Source organism: Scyliorhinus canicula, chromosome 8, assembly GCF_902713615.1.
Source record: "Scyliorhinus canicula chromosome 8, sScyCan1.1, whole genome shotgun sequence".
Lineage (NCBI taxonomy): Eukaryota > Metazoa > Chordata > Chondrichthyes > Carcharhiniformes > Scyliorhinidae > Scyliorhinus > Scyliorhinus canicula.
In genome coordinates this window covers 91,832,757-91,845,769 of record NC_052153.1, presented here as the reverse complement: position 1 = coordinate 91,845,769, position 13,013 = coordinate 91,832,757, and the positions used below count along the sequence as shown (strand labels likewise).

Sequence of the window (13,013 nt, the reverse complement as noted above, 5' to 3'; positions counted from 1 at the left end):
CCACTGGGCAAATACACATCCTCATACATCTCACTTGAATTATTTCTTTTTTGCCAGACACATCTGTAAAGGATAATGTAGCGACAGACTCTGCATTGTTAGCTTCTCTGTAAAAGGCTGGTAGAAAATAAGGATTTCGCTCTTATAGAAAATCTTCAACAAATAGATTAATGGTTATAATTTGAGCACTTTTATTTGTAGTTTGGTTGCCATCACAATGTACTACTTATCAAATTCTCTAATTACCAAAATGTCAATAATTGTGGAACTTAAGTATGATCTATTAGTGCACCTGATTCAAGATGATTTATGATAAAACTGTGAACGCGAAATAACGAATAATGGAATGGGAAAACACTGGTTTTCTTTTCTTTGCACAATTACATGCTTTGCTTTTTTATTTGATTACATTACTTTCTTCTCTTGTTCAGTTCCTCTGCTGGTCTGCAATTTTAGGAATGGCTGGTAAATGGAATGAAGATGCAGATTAATTATAATCGATTTGAATTCTAGATTCACGGGGTTAAATGCCCTTCAGTTCCTATCTTTCAACAATTCTCATATTGGCCAGTAACTACCTTTCAGATCTCTGACGTACGTCGCTGGCCCGCTGCACATGCGTGGCGCAACAGCCCGGACGTGCAGACGCACGGGCATGCGCTCTGGAAACGCACGACATACAAACTCCTGGCCTGCTTTTTTTTGACAGATTGAGTGAAGCGCTGAACGAGCTGAATGTGAATTAAAGGGACAGTGCTAACTCAGTCGATTCTCCTGGTGTCAGGTAAGATTTTACAGCTTTTTATTTGCACTTTCGTTTCTTGATCCGGGATCATCGAGCAGAGGCAGGAGACATCGGGAACCATTTGTTTGGTCGGTTAATGTTTTATATTATTTGTGTTTAGCATTTAAAAATATGTTCAAAATGCTAATAAAGCGAAAGGAAGATATATTTTTATTTTTTTAATCTTTGGTTTGTCATGAGGTGGTTAATTCCATTAAAAAGGTGATTTACTGTATAAAGTGAGTCTGAAGTCACAGAAGGTTAAAGAATGATTCTTTTTAAACTTTGGTTTGTCATGAGGATGTTATTCCATGAAAGGAACTATAATGGATAGAAGGCAGTGATCACTTGCTAACGCGTATGATTGTCCACCTAAAGTACTCAGTGTTACTGATCACGGGATCTTTGCACTGCTGATGAGGCCAATCCTAGAGCTGCATCTTTAATCACTCACTTGGCAGGAGCTTCCAGAAGGTGGCATCGGCCCTTGGATGCTAGGTTGGGTATTCCTTTCTCAGGTTCCTTTTTCCGGGCAGCCTCATGTCGTTCTCAAAGCATTAGAATCATAGAATCCCGGGCGACACGGTGGCACAATGGTTAGCAGTGCTGCCTCATGGCGCCAAGAACCGGGATTCGATCCTGGCCCCAGGTCACTGTCCATTTGGAATTTGCTCATTCTCCCCGTGACTGCAGAGGTCTCACTCCCACAACCCAAAGATGTGCAGGGTATGTTGGCAATTTAGCCCCTTAATTGAAAAAAAACAATCGGGTACTCCAAATTTATATTAAAAAAAGAATCATAGAATCCCTACAGGGCAGAAGGAAGCCATTCAGCCCATCGAGTCTGCAACAACTCTTTGAAGGACCACCCTACCTAGGCCCAATCCCCTACCCTATTCCGACAACTCCACTCTAAGGGGCAATTTAGCATGGCCAATCCACCTAACCTGTTGGGCGGCCCATGTGCTTAGGATGTCAGGGTCGGGACTGCCAAAGCAAATCAGTTCAAGGAACGATCCCAAACAAGTGGCAGACAAAGGAAGTTCTTCAAAGAAACCTTGAAGGATTACCTCAAGAAATGGAACATAGATGTCAGTGCCTGGGAGATCTTTGGTCAGAAGAGACCTACTTGGAGGAACCTCCGGATTGAAGGGACACAATAGGGTGCAAGGGAGCGGCACGGTGGCACAGCATGTAGCACTGCTGCCTCACAGCGCCAGAGACCTGGGATCAATTCCAGCCTTGGGTGACTGTCTCTGTGGAGTTTGCACTTTCTCCTCGTGTCTGCATGGGTTTCCTGTGGGTGCTCTGGTTTCCTTTCACAGTCCAAAGATGTGCATGTTAGGTGGATTGGCTATGCTAAAGTTGCCCGAGGTAGGCTTAAGGGAATAATGTGGGTTTTGGACCCAGCAGGCCATTTTGCCTCCGAGACCTTTTAGAGGGCCGGTGTGGACTCTGAATAGCTTCCTTCTGCAATGTAGGGATTCTCTGATTCTCCCCTTCCCTTGACAAATAGAAATAACTGCTGTGTTTATGATTCAGAAACAGCTTCTTCCCCGCTATTACCAGACGCCTGAATGACCCTCTTATGGACTGAACTGATCTCTCCACACACCTTATGTACTGTGCAGCACTACACTCCATATGCTTCAAACAATGTCCATGTCTAAGTCCATGTGGAGTTTGCTCATTCTCCCCGTGTCTGCGTAGGTCTCACTCCTGCAACCCAAAGATGTACAGGGTACTTGGATTGGCCACACTAAATTACCCCTTAATTGAAAGAAAAGAATCGGGTAATCTAAATTTATTTAAAAAAAGAAAAAAGAATCATAGAATCCCTACAGTGCATTTGTGTATCTATCACAGGTCCTATGTTTTTTGTGTATGGAACGATCTGTCTGGACTGCACACAGAACAATACACGTGACAATAAATCCAAATCCCATCCAATGTGGAAACATATATTTTATTGACCATTTTGTTTAAGTGGAGAAAATATATTTTATAGCATGAAATTTGTAAAAGTTGAGGTTATGACACAAAATGTCTCTGTTCAGCTGGTAAAGTTAAATGTCAAGTTAAATGTTCACTGTTTTCAAAGTTTGGTATTTTTACATTTACTTTTGCTAATAACTATTTTCCATTGAACTTTACAAATATCTGACTGAAACATGAAAACACATTTAATTATGAGATAATTATAAATGAATAAGATAATTGAAGTAAACAAGGCAAAAACATAATAACTTGGGTAACACGGTGGCACACTGGTTAGCACTGCTGCCTCACAATACCAGGGACCCGTGTTCAGCGCGGACCTTGGATGACTGTGCTGTGTTTGCACATTCTCCCCGTGTCTGCATGGGTTTCCTAGAACCAGGGAATAGAACTATAGAATTCCTATAGTGCAGAAGGAGGCCATTTTGCCCATCAAGTCTGCACCAACCCTTTGAAAGAACACTATACCTAGGCCCACTCCCCCGTCCTTCCCCAGAACCTAACCTGTCCATCTCAGAACACTAAGGGGCAATTTAGCATTGCCAATCCACCTATCCTACACACCTTTGGACGTGGGAAGAACCTGGAGCACCCGGAGGAATCGCACGCAGGCATGGGGAAAATGTACAAACTCCACACAATCACCCAAGGCTGGAATCGATCCCGGGTCCCTGGCGCTGTGAGGCAGCGGTGCTAACCAATGCACCACAATGCTACGCTGTTTCCTTCAGGTGCTTTGGTTCCCTCCCACAGTCCAAAGATGTGCAGGTTAGGTGGATTGGCCTTTCTCAATTGCCCCTTAGTGTCCAAGGGTTAGGTGGGGTTATGGGGACTGGGCAGGGGCGTGGACCTGGGTAGCGTGCTCGTTCGGAGCGTTGGTGCAAACATGATGAATTTATGATTCTATAAACACAAATCAAAAAAAAAAGTCAGATGTTACAAGGAGTGACAGCAAAAAGTCCTGGGGCACTTTTAAAATCTCATGACCAGCATCTAAATTAAAACATTGAAACACTTTTAAACATGCCACATGTAAAATTATATAATATAGTGCACATTTAAATTGTTTCACAGATTTAAAACAAATAACCAAACTTATGTTCACTTATAAATAATCACCTTTAATCACCAATTAAATTTAAAAATAATTTAAAAGAACCATTAACAACAGCAATGCCTGCATAAAACAAAGAGCAAAACAAAATTGTTGAAATTGTTGCCTGCCTCAATGGAGTTCACAACCTGGCCCCATCATGAGTGGGCAGGGCTGCACTCTTCCTGCGCTGCGCTGGAGGCCCAGACTGGAGAGGAAGGTACGCTGCGCTTTTCGAGCACAGGTAAGTGCGCATTTTTCCATCTCAGGATCCATGGCCTGTAGCTTTCCGCTGCTAGCAGAAGATAATGGTCGATATTTATGCTTCTTTGGGCTTGATTTATAGGCTCTACCCCACGGGGTCAGAATTGGAAGTAGGTGTTTGCCCCGCGTGCCAACATTCCTGTTCCCCTGTTTGGAGGCAGACTGGTGGGAGGGCAACTGCGCTCCAAATCAACCTAAAATTCCTCATTGCCTGTCTGGGTGGTGCTGCAGCCACAGGACTCTGTGTTATGGGGTCCTCCTCTCCCCCCAGATACAAAACCCAACTCCCATCATTTTAGAAAAGTAATCTTTAAGAAAGCTGGAGAGTAGGTGATTCCGTTTTGGGGCCCTTTTAGCCTTCCAAAGTCCTACCTTAAGTTCCTTCCTACTTGCTTTATGTTCTTCAAGGGCTTCATCTGTCCTAAGCCTTTTGGACCTATCGAATGCTTTCTTTTTCTTTTTGACAATGTTCATAATATGCCTCGCTATCCAGGGTTCCCTACACTTGCCACCCTTATCTTTCGTCCTCACAGGCACATGCCGGTCCTGAATTCTAATCAACTGACATTTGAAAGTCTCCCACATGCTGAATGTTGATTTCGCCTCATACAGCCTCGTCCAGTCAACACTCTCCAGGTCCTGCCTATTGCTGTTATAATTAGCCTCACCCTGTCTAGCACCTTCACCTGAGGACCACTCCTGTCCTTTTCCATAAGTAGCTTAAAACTTACAGAATTATGATCACTGTTCCCAAAATGATCTCCTACTGAAACTTCAATCATCTGGCCGGGCTCATTCCCCAGCACCAGGTCTAATATTGCCCAAGAGCGCAAGAAACTGCAGAGTGTGGTGAACTCAGTCCAAAGCATCACACAAGCTTGCCATCCTCCCATTGATTCTATCTACACCTCCCGCTGCCTCAGGAAGGCAGACAGCATTATCAGAAATCCCTCCCACCCAGGCTTTGCCTTCATCCAGACACTTACATCAGGCAAAAGATACTTGAAGCTGAAGACACCCACATCCAAACATAGAAACAGCTTCTTCCCCACAGCTACTAGTCTCCTCAATGACCCTCCCTCAGACTGATCTGTTCCCTGTAAGAACACTCTTCACAACGCCCTATGCTGCTCTTACTCATGTATTGCTTGTTTGGCCCCTTGTTCCACACTGTAACCAATCACTGTTTGTCATTGTACCATTTGTCAATGTATTCTGTCGTTTATTATTGTTTTTGTCTACTATGTACATAATATGCACGTTCCCTTGGCCGCAGAAAAATACTTTTCACTGTACTCCAGTGCATGTGACAATAAATCAAATCAAATCAAAGTCAAGTACTAGGACACATAGGTTTAAAGTGCGTGGGGAAAGGTTTAGAACAAATGTGTGAGGCAAGCTTTTTACACAGAGGGTGGGAAATATATGGAATGTGCTGCCTGGGGAGGTGGTGGGAGGAGGTACGATAGTGGCATTTAAGGGGCATCTAGACAAATCTATGAATAGGGTGGGAATGGAAGGATACGAATTCCCTAAGTGTATATGGTTTTAGTTTAGGCAGGTACCATGATCGGCACAGGATTTGAGGGCCGAAGGGCCTGTTCCTGTGCTGTATTGTTCTTTGTTCTTTGAAGAGGAATTTCTTCACCCAGAGGGTGGTGAATCTTTGGAATACTCTATTCTAGGGGCAGCACGGTAGCATGGTGGTTAGCATAAATGCTTCACAGCTCCAGGGTCCCAGGTTCGGTTCCCGGCTGGGTCACTGTCTGTGCGGAGTCTGCACGTCCTCCCCGTGTGTGCGTGGGTTTCCTCCGGGTGCTCCGGTTTCCTCCCACAGTCCAAAGATGTGCGGGTTAGGTGGATTGGCCATGCTAAATTGCCCGTAGTGTCCTAAAAAGTAAGGTTAAGGAGGGGGTTGTTGGGTTACGGGTATCGGGTGGATACGTGGGTTTGAGTGGGGTGATTATTGCTCGGCACAGCATCGAGGGCCGAAGGGCCTGTTCTGTGCTGTACTGTTCTATGTTCTATGTTCTATCCCAGTGGCTGTGGAGCCCAGTCATTGAGTATATTCAAGACAGAGATCAATAGATTTCTAGATAATGATGGCATCAAAGGGATATTGTGATGGTGTGGGGAAAATGGCACTGAGGTAGAAGATCAGCCATGATCTGGTTGAATGGGGCAGCACGGTAGCATTGTGGTTAGCACAATTGCTTCACAGCTCCAGGGTCCCAGGTTCGATTCCCGGCTTGGGTCACTGCCTGTGCGGAGTCTGCACGTTCTCCCCGTGTGTGGGTGGGTTTCCTCCGGGTGCTCAGGTTTCCTCCCACAGTCCAAAGATGTGCAGGTTAGGTGGATTGGCCATGCTAGATTGCCCTTAGTGTCCAAGATTGCTTCTTAGTGTTGGGTGGGGTTACTGGGTTATAGGGATAGGGTGGGGGTGTGGGTTTGGGTAGGGTGTTCTTACCAAGAGCCAGTGCAGATTTGATGGGCCGAATGGCCTCCTTCTGCACTGTAAATTCTATGTAAATTCTATGATCTATGAATGACGGGGATGGCTCATGGAGCTAAATGGCCTACTCTTGCTCCAATGATCATATAAAGTATGAAAAGCTGGCTGCAGCACCAGCAGAATATCTTAATCAGCTAGATTCCTGCTGCTCCCGTCAACTGCCAGTGGATATCACATGGGGTCAGCCAAAGTGAGATCTACAAAAAGCACCAAAGTCAGGTTTAGAACGGGACAAACAACCCAAATAAAATCAAAATGCTGCAGATGCTGGAAACCTGACATAAAAACAGGAAATGCTGGATTAACTCAGCAGGTCTGGCAGCATCTGTGGAGAGAAACAGAGTTGACGTTTTGGATCTAAATGACCCTTCCACCGAAAAATTAACCAAAATCTCAGCAGCCTTCCAGAAAGGATCCAAGTCTGGTCCATTATGTTTATTTTCTGCCAGGTCAGCTGATCTTTCAGGTAAACGACTTTTTAGTGCTGTATTTCTCTAAACTCCCACAATAAATTGTTCAGTATATGGCAATATTAGTGTGAATGCCAATCAGTAATTTGTAACTGTCCTAACTGCAGGAACTCTGACAGGCATTGAGGTCACCAGACCCATAGTTAGGATGGTGGAGGAGTGTCATTTCCTTTTACTCCAAGATGCATTCACTTCAATATTTTAGGCTGTCTTCGACCTGACATTCCTTCTAATAATAATAATCTTTATTATTGTCACAAGTAGGCTTACATTAACACTGCAATAAAGTTACTGTGAAAAGCCCCTAGTCGCCACATTCCGGCGCCTGTTCGGGTTTACTGAGGGAGAATTCAGAATGTCCAATTCACCCAACAAGCACGCCTTTTGGGACTTGTGGGAGGAAACCGGAGCACCAGAGGAAACCCACACACGGGGAGAACGTGCAGACTCCGCACGGACAGTGACCCAAGCGGGAATCAAACCTGGGACCCTGGTGCTGCGAAGCAACAGTGCTAACCACTGTGCTACTGTTGCACGTTTTACTATGAGCGCAAAACGCGTTTATTGGGGTGTATTAACTTCCAAGTGCTTAACACCACTAGGCTCTGTCTTCTGTATTTATTCAGCTTTGGAATCGCCAGTTGCCGTATAGACAACGTCACGAGTATTCCAAGGTCAAGTTCAAAGTAATAAAGACGATACACCGATTAGTAAGGTCCAAACGATAATATTTATTATACAGTTATAATAAATACTCATGCACACACTAAGAGACTAAGCTATGACTAAACTAAAGTAATCAGAATACTTATCTAACAGGAACAGGCAAGGTCAGGGAGCGAGGCCTTCGTCCTGGTCTTGGGCTGCAACCTTCAGCAAGCGTTCTGGTCACTGGGGGTTCTAGCGGGCTTAGTTCGCATAGCGAGCGTCGTACTGGCACTTACGGTTCGGCGGCTGGTGCTCGACGGCTGGAGTCAGCTTGGATCTTCAAGGTCTTGGTCAGAGCCGGAGCACGGAAAAGCAGAGCGGACAACACGAGGTCCCTGTCTTTTATAGGGGTTCCATTGTCCTTCCCTCTTCTTGGGCGGGCTTTACCTATTGGGTCAATTCCTCATCGATACTGTTTTAATTCCCCAATGCGAGGGGGTCTCCGTGATGGGGGGGGCGTTTCTTATGCCCTTTTGTTTGGAGGTTTCTGGTGCCTCGATGTCTGGGCCTTGATTCAAATGTGTCCATTCAGAATCAAATGTATCTATTGTGTGGGTGTTCAGGTCTGATTGCCTCATTAGCATGCAAAGCGTTTTGCCATTTGCACCTAGCTAAGGTCTTCTCACCTGAGCCCAAACTGGTTTCTGCTGCTGCAGAATGCAAAATGCTCTCTTTGCAGACTGCTGGTCTGGCTAAACTGTCTGTTTCCCAGCAGTCTTAGCGCTTGGCTTATTTTGTAGCTCAGCGTCCATTTTAGGTGGCTACAGTACTGTGACACCCTGAAGCTATTGTTCAGCTTTTGCCAGTTTTTTTTTTAGTTTGGTACATCTGCAAAGCACAATTAATAAAACATGGTCCAGGATTTCCTCAAAGTTTCTCCTGCTACACCACTGTAATGAATGCAGCAGAAACCCAGTTCTGAAGAAATTCCGGACACACATCTTTAGAGCAGCTCCTTCAGTGATTATGAATTGAGATTTTTTTAAAGTTGGAGCAGGTGATGGTAAGTATTTCACTGCTTGAGAGAACTCTCCCTTGTTAAGACTAAAATAAAGAGATTAGTTATTCATCCACAACGTTCAACGTTGGTTCCAATTTACGATACATTCCAGGAACTAGACAGGAATAGAGATGGAGATACAATTCCCAAAACTATAGGAAAAGGGATCAAAGAACATGGACCTACTTATTCCTTATAATTGTTATTGTAAGTTTTTACAAAAATCTCCAATTTGCAATAGCTAGAATTGCATTTGTCTTGTTCTTTCTGCTTAAAGATTGAAGAATATTCCATGGATTCATGTTCTAACTACAAATCAGAAAATATCAGCCATTTTCAGAACTGCTGTGAAAATGAGTGACGTTGATAAAAGCATTTAGACAAATCTATTTTTCGAAATATGACATTATGACAATGTTTTTGAAACATGCACCGTTCTTTGATTATTAACAATGAACCATTGTAGGAATGGATGAAAGAGCAGGGAGAAATGAGGGCAAGAAGGCAGGAAAGTGGATAGGAAATGGGGTGAAGGAGAGCGGAGAAAGTGGTGGGAGGATGGAGGGAAGGGGAGACAGAGAATGGGGAACAAGGGGAGAGAAATTGGGAGAGGGGGAAATGGGAAAGAGAAGGAGAAAAGATCAGGGTAAACAATAGAGAGGAGAGAATGGGTCAAGTGAAGTGAATGGAAAAATAGATGGAGGTTAGTACTCTTATTAAATTTCTGAAACATAAATTAATAAAGGAAGAAGATGTGTAATGAGAGCATTGTCATTTTTTTCTCTCTTTCTGTCAGCGAGACCATGTAGACACTGCAACAACAAATGAACGGGCATCGTACGACAATCACCAGGCAGGAATGTTCCCTTCCAGTCAGGGAACACTTCAGCAGTCAAGGGCATTCAGCTTCTGATCTCCGGGTAAGCGTTCTCCAAAGCGGTCTTCAGGACACGCGACAACGCAGAATTGCCGAGCAAAAACTTATAGCTAAGTTCCGCACGCATGAGTGCGGCCTCAACCGGTATCTTGGATTCATGTCACATTACATTCACCCCCCACCATCTGGCTTTGTCTTGCAAAATCCTACCAACTGTCCTGGCTTGAGACAATTCACACCTCTTTAACCTGGGATTACCCCCATCTCTGTATCTGTAATGATTTGATTTCCCGCAAATGCTTGCATTCCAAGCATTGTCTGGCATCTCTGACTTTGTCTATATAAATGTTTCTAGAACATACCTCACCACTCACCTGAGTGGTCCGAAAGTTCGTGTTTGAAACAAACCTGTTGGACTTTAACCTGGTGTTGTAAGACTTTTTACGGTAGAAACCGGAGCACCGGAAGAAACCCATGCAGACACGGGGAGAACATGCAGACTCCACACAGTCACTCATGGCTGGAAATGAACCAGGGGCCCTGTCACTATGAAATAGCAGTGCTAACCACTGTGCCACCACATTTGTCCTCGACCACCGGAAAGAATCCAATCAATCAAGTTCTGTGCACCACCTTTAACTGCGTTAGGCTCAGCCTTGTGCGCATGGAGGTAAAGTTCGCCCTCTGTAGTACTTCGAAACAGAGTTCCCCCCTGTCTCTTTGCCTAGTCCTCCTCCCATTTTTTCCTTGTCTCGTCCAGGGGGGAGCATACCTCCTCCAACAGTCGCCCATACAGGTTCACACAGTTTCCCTTCCTGAGGTCACCCGCGTCCAGCAGTTTTCTACTAATGAGTGTCCTGGTATCTGGGGTACGTTGATGTTAACTTACGGAGAAAGTTTTTGACCTGAATATATTTTGGGATGCTTCCTCTTGGTAACTGGAACTTCTCTGTGACTTCTCCTAGGGTCGCCACTCTATCATCCGTGTACATGTCCTGAACCATCAGAGTCCCCTCATCATGTCTCCACCTGTTGAAGGTGGCATCCATTATTGCAGGGGCAAACCTGTCGTCATTGCTGTTGGGGGCCATGGTGGACATCTCGGTTAGGCTGAAGTGTTGCCTCATTTGGTACCATGTCCAGAGCGTGGCTACTACCATTGGGCTCCTTGAGTATTTGGCCGGGAGGTTGGGAGAGCAGCTGTGACCAGGATTCGGAGGGATGTCCCTATGCAGGAACTCTCTTCCATCTTCACCCATTCTGCTCACAGTTCTTTAACCCATCCCCATCTTCTTTCTGCAGTGGCCACCCAGTGTTAGAACTGCAGGTTCAGGAGGGCCAAGCCACCCACGTTTCTTCTCCTTTGTAAGACCTTCTTTTGGATCCTCGAACTCTTTCGATTGCCAGAGCAAACTGCAGCGAGGATAAAGGGCACCCCTACCTCGTGCCTCTGTGCAGCCGGAAGTATTTAAAGCTGGTGGTGTTTGTCCATACACTCACCATGAGTGTATGGACAAACACCATGAGTGTTTGCACAGTAGTTTCACAGGAGGTGAACCCTGGCCCAAACGCAAACCGTTACAGTACCTCAATGAGGTACTTCCACTCAACTCTGTCGAATGCCTTTTTGCATCCAGAGAGCTGATCACTTCTGGTGTTTTCTACCCACTCAGCAGGCTAACCCTAATCTGATGTTCAATGTTAGCTACCTGTCCTTGACAAAGCCTGCCTACCTCTGCCATGCAGCCCTCCAGCCACTTCGTCACACAATTTGCTAGGATTTTTACGTCTACGATAAATAATGAGATGGGCCTATAGGAACTGCACTCTGTCCGATCATTGTCTTTTATGGGTTTCAGCGATATTGAGGCTTGTGTTAGTGTTGGTGGCAGGGTGCCTCTTACTAACAAGTCTGTGAACATCTCCCGCAGGTGTCGGCCAATTCTGGTGCGAATGTGTTGTGAAAGTCCACCGGGAATCCATCTGTCCCCAGTGCCTTCCCCGCCTGCATGAAGTTGACACTCTTCATGACTTCCCCATGGTACTGCCAGGCCCCATCTCTTATGTTTCCCCAAGACCAGCATATCCAGTCCGTCGAGGAACTGCTTTATCTTTAAGTACCCCTCCAGGGGCTCTGAGGTGTACAGCCCTTGATAGAAGTTTGCAAAGGCTTCATTTCTTGATAGACCAAACCGGCTGTGAACCTTGCTAACATGATGTCACATTGGTAAGATTTAAATATTTAGTGAGGGGGAGGATCATGTGGCACAGGCGACACTAATAAGAATTAAATTGATGGAAATATGTCTGAATGAGGTTAACGTCCTTTATGGGCATGAGCGTCATGTCATCACTGGTGAGCGAAGGGGAAAATCCGGAAACGCAATCTCTCCGGCGAGAATTGCAATTCCCGATTCTCGAGGGATTTTCCGTCCACGTTTTTGATCCCGCGCACGGTTAGTGTGAGCTCACAATAATCGCCCCATCTCGCCACTGATGCGGCCAGACTGCTGAGGTTTTCAAGCATTCTCTGTTTTTATTTCAATTTTGCAGCATCTGCAGTATTTTGTTTATGTATTAACAAAATGAGTGTTGGTCCTGTAGAAAGTTGCCAGGATTTTTTTGTGTCCCCGTTCACCATGGACACAAATGATGAAGTGGGTTCAAAATCTCACAAGAGACCAGAAACGAGAATTTTGCTGGTGAGATCTCGTCCCAGCCCCAGGAAGGTCAGGAACCTCATTTAAATATGTTTAAATGTCATTTGCAGGTTTCCCACGCTGTATCATTTCCCCCCACATTGGGACTTCCCCATCCGAATGTCGGAAGGATTTACAACACACCTGGAGCAATGTGAACCAGGCGAAGGGAACCCACTGAGGTCGCACCGTAAGTACAGCCCCTGGAGGGAGAGAGACATGCCTGGACATGCCAGGGTGCAGTGCCAAGGGGCTTGGTCAGGATGTCGTGTTGGAGGGGCTTCCTCATTAGGTAGTGGGAGTGGGGAGAGAAGTGAGAGAGACTGTTCCCTGTGTTTGTGGGAAGGAGGGATTCCCCATGTGCATGGGGGTGGGTCTCCATGTCCTTGGGGGTGTTACATTGTTTCATTTTCAGTGCTAGAGATCAGGGCACCCTTTAAAAACAGTGCCCTGATCTCTGGAACGCCGACACTGCCAATGGAGGAGCTATTTTTAAAAACGCTGGTAAATATGGGGAGAAAAAATGGCTTCTCGGCTGAGCCAATGAAATGAATGAAAATGAAATGAAAATGAAAATCGCTTATTGTCACGAGTAGGCTTCAATGAAG

The 13,013-nt window shown here is 45.3% G+C and overlaps 1 long non-coding RNA gene across 1 annotated transcript; it reads left to right on the top strand.

Moving 5' to 3' along the window:
- Positions 1–650: 650 nt before the first annotated feature.
- Positions 651–12,593, top strand: LOC119969996. Its single transcript, XR_005461505.1, has 3 exons — positions 651–784; positions 9,626–9,749; positions 12,477–12,593. It is a non-coding gene; the product is annotated as an uncharacterized LOC119969996 (long non-coding RNA).
- Positions 12,594–13,013: the final 420 nt, after the last annotated feature.